The sequence below is a fragment of the Ornithodoros turicata genome, chromosome 2 (genome assembly GCF_037126465.1).
Source record: "Ornithodoros turicata isolate Travis chromosome 2, ASM3712646v1, whole genome shotgun sequence".
NCBI classification, from domain to species: Eukaryota; Metazoa; Arthropoda; class Arachnida; order Ixodida; family Argasidae; genus Ornithodoros; species Ornithodoros turicata.
Window position 1 is genome coordinate 131,880,689 of NC_088202.1, and position 13,289 is coordinate 131,893,977.

Sequence of the window (13,289 nt, forward strand, 5' to 3'; positions counted from 1 at the left end):
TTCTCTTCATTTGCACCGCACTGCCCGCATAGAAAGCTTTAACTTACGGTTCTCATTAGTGGGATGGGCACTTACTGCGTCTGGAACTATACTGATGAAGCGATTGCTGATAGATTTATGTACGAGAGGCCGAGTACGCGCTGCTATCTTTCGGGACATGCCGAACCATTCGTAAGGAACGAGATGTCCGATCAGAGCCACCCCACTTGCGAGTTTTTTTGTTTTTTTTTCTGTTCTCCCTCTTTCTTTAGTTTTCGTTTGTTTTTAACTACGGATGTTATCTTCAGTAGAAGTCCTTGACGAAGAGGTAGATATTCCAAAGCTTTTCATCGGTTCTCCTATATAACGTTACTATGTTGCGTTTTCAATATTTACCAGCGTCTGCAGAGAACACCGCATTATACTCCTAAGTTTCTTTTTTTTTTTTTTGATTCCATGTTAGCACCGCGAAGCTACTGTGGCTATGAGCGGCGTACAGACGTGGACAGATGGAGAGAGTACAACAGGAAGAAGTGGGGGACAGAGGGGTTAGTATGCGTCCTGGGCCGACTTCAGGGGGAACTGGGCCGACATTCGTCTGGAAAGTCTTCGGGAAAATCCAGGGAAAAAGACTCAGACAGCACAGCCGATGGAAGGATTCGAACCTACCACCTCCCAGTCTATGCTCCTAAGTGCGGAAATGATCGAAGCGCGTCACTGATTGGTAATAAAGTAATAATTGACGTCAAAAATTATTATTAATATTACTTGCTTTTGAGCCGTATTTCACAGTTCTTCCATTTCTTTAGTTTCTTATACTTTCCATTTCCATTTTGTCATCAACCAATCCCGGTCATTCCCTCTCTCGCAGCGTAGTAGTAGATGAGGCGGTGAAACAAAGAAAGACGAGCATAACACGACACGACACGACACAACACAACACAACACGACACGACACGACACGACACAACACAACACAACACGCACGCACACACAGACACACAAGACTCAAAACGCCCAGATGCACAATTAAATTGAATAACGGCAGTTGAAGGAATCCCATTTCCCAAGATCCCACTGTTCGGTCCTGTTCTTCAACTGCCATTATTCAATTTAAATACCCCCTCTCGCGGCACTCGTTCTGCATTCGTTCTAGTTAGCTTCTCCCAATACAATCAAAAGCACTCAGAAGAAGCCGCTTCACTAATGAAAAAAAGAGCAAAAATAGCAAACTCGTTCAACACACATCAAAGATCAACAACAACCCCTTTGAACGAACAGTTCGAACTGAAAGGAAGCCACGGCCAGCTTCGTGTTTTTTATAGCGTGATCCGCATGGCTATTCCTTTCTATACTAGCCCGATATCAGTACAATATCAACGCATCCCAGCTGGCGAATATAACCCCTCCCGTTTTTATGGCCGTCATATCAAAAAAGTGTTGAGTTATTCGACAAACATTCCCACGACACGATGGCACGTTTACTAATGGCCAGAGAAAGCGTCCTTTCTTTTCCTCGCGTCTTTTTACGATATACCAATTGCGATTTATTGTCGTTCTAAGAAATATGTTCCGTTTGTGGAGCGGTGTTGAACGACACACGGTCGTCCACAGCCGTTTGAATGACATCGAGACATGCAGGGTTCTTTTGCAGGAGGGTACGGTTATTGTCTGGCAACCTGGGAAATGAAGGCTTCTTGATGAAAGTGGATTGTCCGAGTGTACAATGGGCGTGATAAAGAGAGACTGCCTCCATCCATATTGATATAGCCAACATCTCCGTGTTTTAGTGTTTTTTTTTTTTTTCGAGTACCAACCATTTGTAAATACATACCATGCATATCGTAACGTGCAATATATACCAACATCCCACCGCCTGCGTCGTACAAAAGAAAGAAGGGAAATTAGTTCAGACGAAGCTCGCTTTATCAGAAGACGAAAATCGCTCAGTTGAGCTGAAAGTAGTACCGGAACGACAAGAAACTACAAAGAGAGGATTCTTTCCTGTATGCAGAGTCTGCACGAAAGCCGGTCACTAATTAAAACTGCTCCACATTCCTGGAACCGCAATCTTCATATTTTTCTTTTCAGTCCAGTCCAATTCATCAAAATTGTGTTCAGGTGAGGAGATGATAGGAAAGCTTTCTCTAATCAGTGGTCCATTTCGCGTAGTATATGCTGATGAATTCATTACGCTAGTAAATTTGTGAAATGCACTACCGCGATCGGACATTGCTTCCACCACATAATCATCCCATTTATGTGCGTGTGTGTGTGCTTCCAGCACCATGTGTCGGACATTTCCGGCGCACGTCAAAATCTAGAACCCCAGGCGGCCGAAATTATCCGCAGTCCTACCTTGGGGCGCGTGCAGCATGCCGCCGCACTATCAGCTGACTCACGACACGTGTAAATCTACTACAATTACTGTTACTGAAAAGCGGTACGGAGACAAGCCTTTTCCTCAATTCAATTCTAACAATTATGGCGCGTGGGGACTACGGAACAAAAATCCAAGATGGCGGCGAAAAAAAAAGAAGAAAAAAAGAAATGTTGTAGGGCGAACGCCGACAATGTTCCCAGTTTACATGCCCTTTCACGCTCGGAAAGGCAACGAAACTGGAACGACAACGGTAAAGTTTTGAGTGGTATCGGTATTTCGACTTCGAGTCATTATAGTTCCAGCGAACCACAAAACCCTTTTTTTGACTGGTCGTATTTCAATAGCCCATACAGCACAGCCTTTATGGGTTCGTCGTCGAGAGCAATAAAATGGCTTCGAGGCATGCGTTGGCAAGGACGCTATTAGCCATGTAGACGTCTGAGTATAGCGCAGATGGTGAACCGATCGCTTGTTTGAGTTGCACTTCAAAAGGAATCTGCGAAACCCTTTCAGACCGGCGGGCAGCATAACGGGTTGCACGTCGTCAGCCGAAGAGATGTCAAGGTGCTCTTTATTGATGGATATCTGTTATCTCAATCTTCAACACCGAAAGTGTGTTAGGAAGGGAAAAGGGTGTGTAGTGTCTATACCGGACGTTGTTTGCCTTACACCGGTGTGCTTTGCAGCTCCTCCAAATGTTTGGCTACCATTCAGATGCAGATACCAGCGCTGAAGCGCAACAATGTATAGCTACTCTTCATCTTATTCTTGCTTTAAAATACTCGAAAGTTATGAGCCCTTTCTTTCTGAAGGCACAGTGTAGAATAAGCTACTATTCGGAAGAAGTGCAAGGGCGCAGGCGAGCTGGTACATGATAATACGAAGGGAACCCAGAGACAGGGGAAAGAAAACACGAAACACACACGATCTCTGAGATCGTGTTAAGCTTCGTATTAAGCTACTATCCTCCTCTCGATATGGTTTCTTCATTGAACATCGCTGAGCTGATGAATATTTCTTAGTGTCACTCGAAAATATCCCAAGTTATCAAAAAAAAAAAAAGGAGAGACGACACGGACGACAGAGCAGAGGAGACAAACTAGCGCTTGTTTGTTTCCTCTGCTGTGGTCTGTGCCGTTTTTTGCGCTTGCAGTCTTTTACACCTACAGATGCAGGTTCTGAGAAACTCCCGTGCACATCTTGCATGTGGCTGACGCTGTGCCACGCGTCATTCAAAAGCGGTATAGGGTGAGGACAGGAGCGCCGCCAGGATTTTTCCCAAGAGGGGGGGGGAGGGGGAGGCAGAACGTTTGGGTGGGGGGGGCGCCAACTGTGCAGCCAATATATCGTGCAGCAGCGTCACGCACTGCTGTCCTTCATCTACCTTCTAAGGGGCACTGGTCTCTTTTGCGCGCTTTACTCATGACCTGCCAACGCTACACGAAGGAACGACATATACTTTCGCGTCAACTAGAAACCATCGACATCAGACCATACAGTATACATATATCCAGAGTTGTACACGTTACTCGAAAAAAGTAATTGATTACCATTACTGTTACTACTGCGCGAAAAGTAATTCTCTACTGTTACAAATTACTTCATCAAAAATGTAATACGTTACCGATTAAAAATGTAACGCGTTACTTTTCCCGTTACTTTTAAATTGTCTCGCCTCCTGTCCCAAATGAGGACGACCGTATAGGCGTTGAAACATCCACTTCGTTTTGTTACTATTGTTACTGTTGCTCTAGTAGGTGGCGGTTGTAAGGAATTATCGTATTACTGTGGTCTGCATGGAACACGTGAGGACTAGAGACGGCCGTCACAGTGACCCCTGCGTCATTGCTTCAGTCGAAGATCGGGCTTGCTGAAAAGTGTTGCCATTGTTGACAGAAGGTTAAAAAAGTAATCGATTACTCAATAATTGATTACCGAAAATTGTAATCAGATTACTTGGAAAATTACTTGCTCACAAAATTAATTGATTACGTTAAAATTTACTGAAAAAAGTAATTGATTACTAGTAACGCGTTACGTACAACTCTGCATATATCCAATGTTGGGAGACATATGGGGAAAGAATGACTCCAGCTGGAACACACGACGGTTTATTGCTCTGACTGTGCAGGAGCGATTGCATTAGCCATCTAAAACGAAGAACACGCGCGCTGGGGTGGCAGGGCAGGGCCTAGTTGTCTTCCGCAATTCGTACATCCAAGATTGTTGATGGTGGTGGTGGTGCTGGTGGTGATGGTGGTGGTGGTGGTGGTGGTGATGGTGGTGGTGGTGTTTGTACACTTTAACTTAATTGAGCCGGTATTGTGACTACTTGTACCTCTGTGCACTGATATCTGGACACGGGGCGCTCATGCGCGATTAATCGCGGCGGTTGCTCATTGCGAATCACGTGCATGGGTATGTGTTGCGCTGTCATACCAGTGCCCAGTGGTCGTGAGCCACAAATTAGTTTGAAAATTTCCTCAATCATTGTCACTACATGTACGAGTATTTGTTGCTGTTCAGGGGAAATAGCACGCCACCACCACCACCAGGGGGAGCATCAGTACGCACCGATAATATTGCCTCGTCCTTTTGTGGAAGCACAAGTCCAATTGACAGTGATGACTTTTTGTTTATGCTGTGTCACAGTTTCATTGCGTTTGTTTCACTTGCGTAACCTCTACACTTAATTTAGAGTAATACAAAATTAGAAGAAAAATAAATAGCGAATAGGACGGCGTGCTTCGTTTCATGATTGTCGAAGAGACACTACCACGTAATGCGAACGGTAGCGTTGCACATCATGAAACTGAAATTTACCGATCATACTTCTCCACAAAATCAGCTCTGCTCCACAAACAGTTCTCCTATATCCTTGTTTGCACTTTATAAAGTTGCACCAAGACACGTGTTATTTTATGACTTCACAGTAGTTTGTTAAGACCTTCTTCGTTGATTTTTTAGGTCATCAGCCTTTATGTATTAGGTAACATTCTATCCATCCGGATTCCTCGCTTCCTATATCACGTTCCACCTAGCAACTGTGCTTTCCTCATGACGAACGACCGTTTTATTGCACCATGAAAAAAATTTTATGTGGAAGACCATACGCGAGCTGCGATATACGAACGCAAGCGCTCGTTAACACATAACCGAGACGCGGGAAGTGTTTGTGACGTCTTCATAGACGGGGGAGCCTCGTAACCCATACTAGCAATTTCCAACATTTTTATTGTGAGCCCTTAGTTTCTTTACAGTTTGAGGAACACATGAAGAAAAACTCACATTGCCTAAATGTGTTTATGGGAAATATGTGTATGCACGAGTGCGTTATGAGAAGAGGCGCGAACGGAAATATACGGGATGCAGTTTGGTACAGAGTGGAATGCTTCTAGCTGAGGACACTGGTATAAGCAACCAACGTGGTACGAAATACCGTACAAGGATACACATTCAGTGATATCGAAAGAACTAAGAGACCCAGGAGTATCTGAACTCTGCTATACACGTTATATGCATAGAGTAGCGTATGCGCCATATTTGCGTACCCGCATGTGGCAATTTTTGGGGCCGGATACTGTAAGCGTGCCTCTTCTTTTCAACGTTTCCACTCTTTCCGTCTCACTGTAAGCAAGATAACTTAAGCAATAAGATTATTTTTTTCACCTTTCGGTGTAAACGACGTATGACACCACACATTTGTAGCGCTAGCTTCACACCATGCTTTGTTTTGTAAAACACCCCTTCTAAATGGTATGGTCTACAAAGAGCATCATTTCATAGGCGACATAGAAAACACCATTTCAGTAAGGTGTATTCCTTTTAAACCTTTGAGTATTCTGAGAACACATTTTCAGCACTGTCATCACATTTTTCAGTTGAACTTGCGGAATGTTTTTGTAGGTGAGTACGGGACCTTTCTTTTTTCTCCCATAGCAGCTCGGACTTCCTTTTTTACACATCATGCGCTATCAGTATCATTCAACAAAGTTCGTGAAATTTCAGTTTGGCACTGCGAGGGAGACCTCGCAGACGATTTAGTCACATGCGACTTCTTTGCAGGGGGAAAACGACTGGCAAAATCTCAAAACACACGACGGGGCCAAGCTCTACTGGTTTTCACAGCTTTGTTTGTGTACTCGAAGATTTAGGCGAGAAGAACACATTGTACTTCGTTGTGTGTACGGCAACGGGATTACCGACGGGGTATCGAAGATCACGAGGGAAAGGATAGGAAGAAAGGGGAAAAGAACATGAGGGAGAGTTGAAGGTGGATACGCCACGTGGTGCCACTTTCGTGAACTAATTCGGGGTGTCCGCCAATTCTGCTCATGATCACTGGGAGAAAAAAAAAATTCACTGCGCCGTTTCTAAGATGAAGCTCTTTTGGGATAAACGCCCGTGACCGAGAACACGTCGTTCATCGCAAGCGCTCCGCGATGCGCAGCGCAAGTATGTGATATATGGAATCCGACCCGTGCTATCGCGGCGTACCCAGTTATCGGACCCGCAAGGACATACCAGACAATGGCTCTCTAGCCACAGGATGTCCTCTGCGCGACCGCTCCGCACGGTCGTAGACTGCGTGGTGTCGCACAAAAGAAGCACTAGCGCTATCGTCATCCGATCGAAGGTACAGCGCGTGTTCGCCCGGCCGTGGCACGACACGATGTGAGGAAACGCCCTTGTGGTACGACTCCGAAACCGTAAACGAGATGCGTAAAAGAGGAAGCCTGCGGTCGCTCGCGTGCGCTTTGTCCTTCCTGTGTACACAAACGGGCGGTGCATAGTGCAAGGTTGTTGTTGTTGTACGCTGTTATTTCCTGCTTCGCTGCCTTTCTTTCTTCTTTCTCGCCCAAAAACGTATTCCGGAATTGTGTTAATGAACCTCGAAGAATGCAACGGAAGTAAAAGACCTTCCGAGAGACTTTTTAGTCATTTTAGACACTGCAAGTGATGCGGAGTTGCTAGCCTCATATAATGAAGCTAAAAACTCCATTTTATTTTTCTTTAAATCGATCAATCAGATATTTTAGTAAATCTGGTACTTAAATTACGGTAACTTCATTGTCCGTGAGGGCCTGTTCATTCGTCTCTCCTTTCTCCATCTCAAGGAATGGCAGAAACTGGAGTCATGGTGCTGTGGAACAATGAATGCCTCAGAGGGTAATTACAGTAGATGACGGTTATTATGCTTAATAACTATTATTCGTGCAAATCTACTCCCAAATATTAATGACATTAATTGCAAGCTATTGCCATCGTCACCACAATCACAGTACCGATTATTATGGTAAGTAAACAATTGCTTTGGAGATTCTTCTTCTTGGGAGCAGTGGTGGTGATGGTTTCTTTTTTCACCTTGTTTTCTTTGTTTTGTTTTTTAACTGGTCGACTGCCTGATATGGCGGCGTCCTGCTCGAGGGGAAGGAGGAGCGTCCTGGGTCTACTTCGTAGAGAATTGTGCCGACATTTGCCTTACAATCTGAGAGAAACAAACCGGACGGCACAGCGAGTGCCATGATTCCAACCGGGGTCAGTGGTGGTCGTTGTGGTCATGATGGTGGGAACATACTCATGGCTCAGTGGCAGATTCATCTATACCGATTTCCTAACAAGGACGTGCTGCGGTGATGCCATAACACGAAAGCAAAGTATAATATGGATTGGAGCCCAAATCACAATGTTTTTGTTTTCTCCGTTTCCAATATAGGTACAGCTTTATGGTCGCATACAAATCTGTGACGTTCGCTATCACAACGCAAAATAGGCCTTGGCAAACCACGTACGTATTGTGAGCCTATCGATCGACCATAACATACGCAATCGTAATATGTTGGTTAATATCAGAAAGCGTTCAACATCAGAAGCCCACAACTGTTTATTATGAATGTATAGATCCTATTTACCACAATGGACGAGACGACAGTAAGTTTTGTGCGACGATAAAAGAGAAAATAACCAGAACGTAAAGCCGCACATTCAGCGCAACCAATCCTGTATCTGCATCAGCTGTTTCATATTATGTTGAAAAAGCCACCGAGAGCTAAATTAGTCCATCGTCATATCAGTCTTTTGCCCTCTCAAAGCGTCGACAACATGTCTTTGTTCTACTCCTGTTTCCACACCTGGCTTATCATTCCTTCGTCGTTACACAAAGCCTTCGCTGTGTCCCTCCCAGCTATTCCGTATTATCTCGAAACAAGAAGAAACCCTCAAATGCAATCCCATTCACTGTCTGAAAAATAATAATAGTAATCTCCAATTTCTGATGGCGTGAAATCACCCACGGTTTCTTGTACATCCTGCCACGCGAACGGCTAAGGAACAAACATAAAACCCGGCGTCTTGTTTACAAACGCGAAGCACGTAAGTTAAACAGAAGGTTCCGAGAAAGCGCTAAGACGGCGAAACACCTTTGCAGTCTGATATGTCTCCCCGTTTTATGGGCATGGTCGAAAGGGTAGTAAAACTCAACCGTGACGTGCATGCATCTGCTGTTGCAGCAGTGCATGATATGAACAGCGCTTTTTGACAAGGGCTTTGCGTGTATTTCGCTCATGTTATGTACGCCTGCCCGTAGGGGCCATATATCGGATTGAGGCGGCATCCTCGACTTGTGCTCGTAGCTCAGCGTGTGGTTTGCATACGCAATGAACGTCCTGGTCTCCTATGTACACTGTGTGGCCGTCGCGCACGTAGGGAAACCCGCTGGGTCTGCAGCTGAGGATCTCCGAGCGTAAGATGAAGTTTCAGGACGCAGTGCCAAGCGTCACTATATATGAATACCATCTCAGAAAAAGACAGCCGATATCAATTATGTGGGGGTTGGTTAACTTGTTTACCCCTTTGCGAGAAAGTTACGCAGTGTCTTCCATGCTTTATTCGCTCCATTACATGATGCTGATGCCGATGAGTCTGGCCTCAGTAAAACCGAAACTATTCCAGTACAACTGTTCGGTGCTCCAACTCCTACCCAGATGTGAAACACCCCATGTCGTAGGAATCATTTATTTGCCGTACCTGTTCGACATTCCAGTATCACGCGTTGTCGTGATGATGACACGGAAAACGACTGATTTATGAAAATGATTCTGCTTTAGCACATAAGGTGATCGCACAACTACACAACTCATTACTCAAATTAAAGAATCACTGCCTTCGGCGTTTCTGCTAACGCGCCACATTTTCGTCCACAAACTTAGAAATACGCTGATAAACCCACTTATTAATCGTGACTTACGTTCACTGTCCGCTAATCCTCTTGCATAATCGGCTAAATTCAGCGACTTTTCTCTGTATTAACTTTGCGACACTGGCGGTAATCACCGCAGAAGGGTGCATAGTCTGTGACCTTGATCAATCACCTGGAAACTTCCCTGATACCGTAAGGCCATGTTGGGCTGATTTGAACGATATGGGGTTAGCAAAGCGTTCGACTATAGGTGGCAATCCGTGCGTCTAACATTTATTTCATTTTATTTCGGTGTCGACATGCCGCTATAGTCACGTGGAAGTTATGCGAACAGATATTCCATTCCATCCTTATAAGTGCATTCGCGACTGAGGCTGCAGGTCACGGTGATGTTTTACATGAATAATTCGGTGCACGATATGTGCGCGATTGCAATGCTGATGTGCGTAATCTTTAGATAGGTATCGAGCAATTCAGTAATCGTTTTGCCAGGGGTGCCAAGTGGTGAAGGCTAAGTCAAGGAAGGGACAAAAATATGGTCTTAACTAGTGCACCTACCGCAGCGATAATTGGTGGCTTGACATCGCCAGATAACTGTGCACCAACCGTATTGATGTGTACCTCAGACATTTCTTGTGAAGGTAGAGGGCAGAATACCGAACAAAATCTCAATATTTCCGTCTCCGCTTATATGATTACATCAAAGCACGTGAAAGGCACATGATAATGAATGACTGTCAAGGAAATTCCTCAGTTCCGTGTTTTTCAAGCAAGCAGTACTATATACTCTTGCCTCATCGTCATCATGAATGCCTAAATACCTGTCAAATGCTTCTTTTTTCTTTTTTTCGTCTTGATTTTGACAAGACAAAGCAAAGGATAAGGAACGAGGAAGGAATACTTCTGAGGCTTTGCGTTTTGCACATGAGCACAGCTTGGAACAAAAGTTTACGCAGCACAGGAGGAGGAGGAGTGTCGTTTGGAGGAACCCGAGAGGTCTGCCTGCCTGATTAGGCGGCATGTTTCTCGGGAAGGGAAAGGTGGTGGAGAGGAGGAGAGGAAAGGGTGAAGTGGAAGACCGAGCGGAATCCGCTCGGGGGGAGGATAGCTGCGTCCATGGGCCGACTTCAGGGGAACTGTGCCGGCATACGCCTATTACACATCTGAGGGAAACCCAGGCAAAACTCCAAACGGCACAGCCGGCCCGCGGATTCGAACCGCGGACCTCCCAGTCTCCAAGCGCACGCGTTACCGCTGCGCCACCGGAGCTGGTTTACGCAGCACAAAGGTGCCGCACGTCGGCATTGCAGTGACATCCTAGAGGCGAACAAGAGCGGACACAAGTACTACTGAGAGATGGATATAAGTCACCCGTTTCTCATTCGATCTCTTCCTGATAGCTGGCAGGGGACCTCCCCGATAAAGAAATGTGCCAGGACCGTGTTCCGTGAACTTTTGTCCCAAGCTGTACTTGTGAGAAAAGTGTCAGGGAAAAGTGTCTTGCGTAATGTAATGCGAAGTACCTGTTCCGAAGCGCAGTATTCACTTCAGGAAACATTAGTCTGCTGGTGTCACGTGATTTCAGGGCACCCCATTCCTTATAAAAGCAGCTGCCAGTCACATCAAGTCGCCCACACGTTTCTGAGTATCCTGTATCATTCAAAAATGAAGAAATGTTTACACACATTAGACGCGGCTGGGATTCTTCAGTGCTGCCCACAGAAGCGTTAGATATGTGAGAAACGTGGGCAAGGTTAGGGGTGAGCGGCACATTTGTAGTCGTGTTTTTTTTTCTTTTTTTTCGTAATTTGTATTCAGAGAAGATGTCTCGAGAAACAGGTGCTCTTTCAAGGATGAGGCATAGACCTGTCCGTCCGGGTGCGACGGCTACATCCAGTGCTATACCGCTGTGCATGGGAGGCACAAAGGCGTCAAGCACCTTAGGTAGCAGGTTCCCGCATTTTTCGACAGTCTGCAGATTGTTCTTTTTCTTTTTTATATTTTTTTACAGAAATTGCGACTGGACGCAGTGTAGCCGACCATTTTCATTTTATCTATGGTTCTCATCACGACACCCTAACTGACGCAGGAGTTAATTTGTCAACTTCAACCTCTCGACGACGTTGATCTCACAGTTCAGCGGATACACATGCAGAAAAGTTTACTGTACATAAAAACTCTAGCAGAGGCGGTTAGCAGGGGAACCAGCAGGGTCACTATAGCGCTCAGGGCAGATGTCTTCGAAGGCTGTTAAGGATGCTCGACGGAGTTGCAACAATCCAGGAAGGCCAGGAAGGCTTTGCGAATATGAATTCACATTTTAAGTCTATCATGACCTCTCATGAAAGCCAGATATATAAGGAGAGGAGTACGAAACAATGGGACAGAACAGTGACGTTTACGCCAGGTTTCGTTTCGGTCATAAAATGTAAAACTTTTCATATGAACACGTGACATCTCTTCCGAAAAAGAAAACTGCGCACAATTCCTTTCTCCAGCCTTCCATTAAGTCGTTGCGTTTCCCTTGACGCGACTCGCGTCTCAATTTACCTCTTGCTAATATCATCATCATCAACCGCTTACGAGTTTAGAATCGGTAACAAAATAAAAGAAAACGCAGAAGTAGTGAAACAGAAATGGGCCCGTCAAACGTGGCGTAAAGTCAACCACATTTCCTTTAAATTTTACAACATTCGAATGAGACTTATGTGAGTACATGAGGTTTCAAAACAGAAAAAGTTCAAGTGCAAGATGAAATTCGAACAACCTGCAGAATACAGGATTAGAATTGAAATGAAGATGAAAATGTCGTGAAAATGTGAGCGATAAACCTCATCGCATTAGCGTTGTCCGGGGGGGACGTCGTTTTCCGTGCTCAACCAGTGCACTGCTCTAATCTCCTATGCACTTGAACTTCCACTCACGCTTCATAGGTAACACGGAGAGCCGGCACAAGTTAAATTTCGTGTCTCCCTGGAACAAGACATGGTATAGCAAGCTAGTCCCTATCGGATAGAGCGATTATGTATTTAAACGCTTAGCCGCCAACCAGTTATAAACGCGTAGGCTTTATGAAGTGGAATGGCCATGAATTATGGCGGGAACAGGAGGCATTAAGGAACTGCTGTCCAGATTTATGAGACGCGTTTCTCATTTTTAACACATGTTTTCTAAGCGAAATAACCAGTAACCAGCGCCGCGTGGTGGTTAAAAAGTGATCCACGGGATAACTGCTAGAGAAGTATCATAGATGCGCATTTTAAAACCATATATTGCGCTAATTAGGTAATGTGCAGAAAAAGAAAAGAACGATAAAAACGCACTTTTCTTTTTAAGTGTTACTAATACGAATGACGCCTGTCGCTTGTATCGTACTAAATTGTTTCATCTATACGTAGTATTGTTCTAGCTTGCAATCCTGTTTGCTCGACAAGCCGTGAAAACGGATGTGCTACTCTCTCCTCTTTTTTAAAATGTCAGTCTATGGAGGAGTGATTATCCGCTCAGGCATTATCCGTGTGTCTTCTGACGTCTTTTAAATGTTTTTAGGTGCGCAAAAAGTATGCAAAACATGCACCGAATTCCGCAGCACTTGCTGTATAACACAATCGTCTAAAGAAGTCAAAGAAGTGGACTGGCTTCAGCCCATATCTGAAGCACAGATTCTGAAATGTGCCTCAAGCTATGTACGATGATGATGATGATGATGATGATGATCGAAGTTTTAAT

At 44.9% G+C, this 13,289-nt stretch overlaps 1 protein-coding gene and 1 long non-coding RNA gene across 6 annotated transcripts in view; one reads left to right on the forward strand and one right to left on the reverse strand.

The window, feature by feature from the left end:
• The window catches only part of LOC135386155 (uncharacterized), a 113,140-nt gene that overhangs the window by 23,372 nt on the left and 76,479 nt on the right, over nt 1-13,289 (reverse strand). The window lies entirely within an intron of this gene.
• LOC135386154 (semaphorin-5A-like) overlaps nt 1-13,289 on the forward strand; it is a 132,176-nt gene that overhangs the window by 17,998 nt on the left and 100,889 nt on the right. The window lies entirely within an intron of this gene.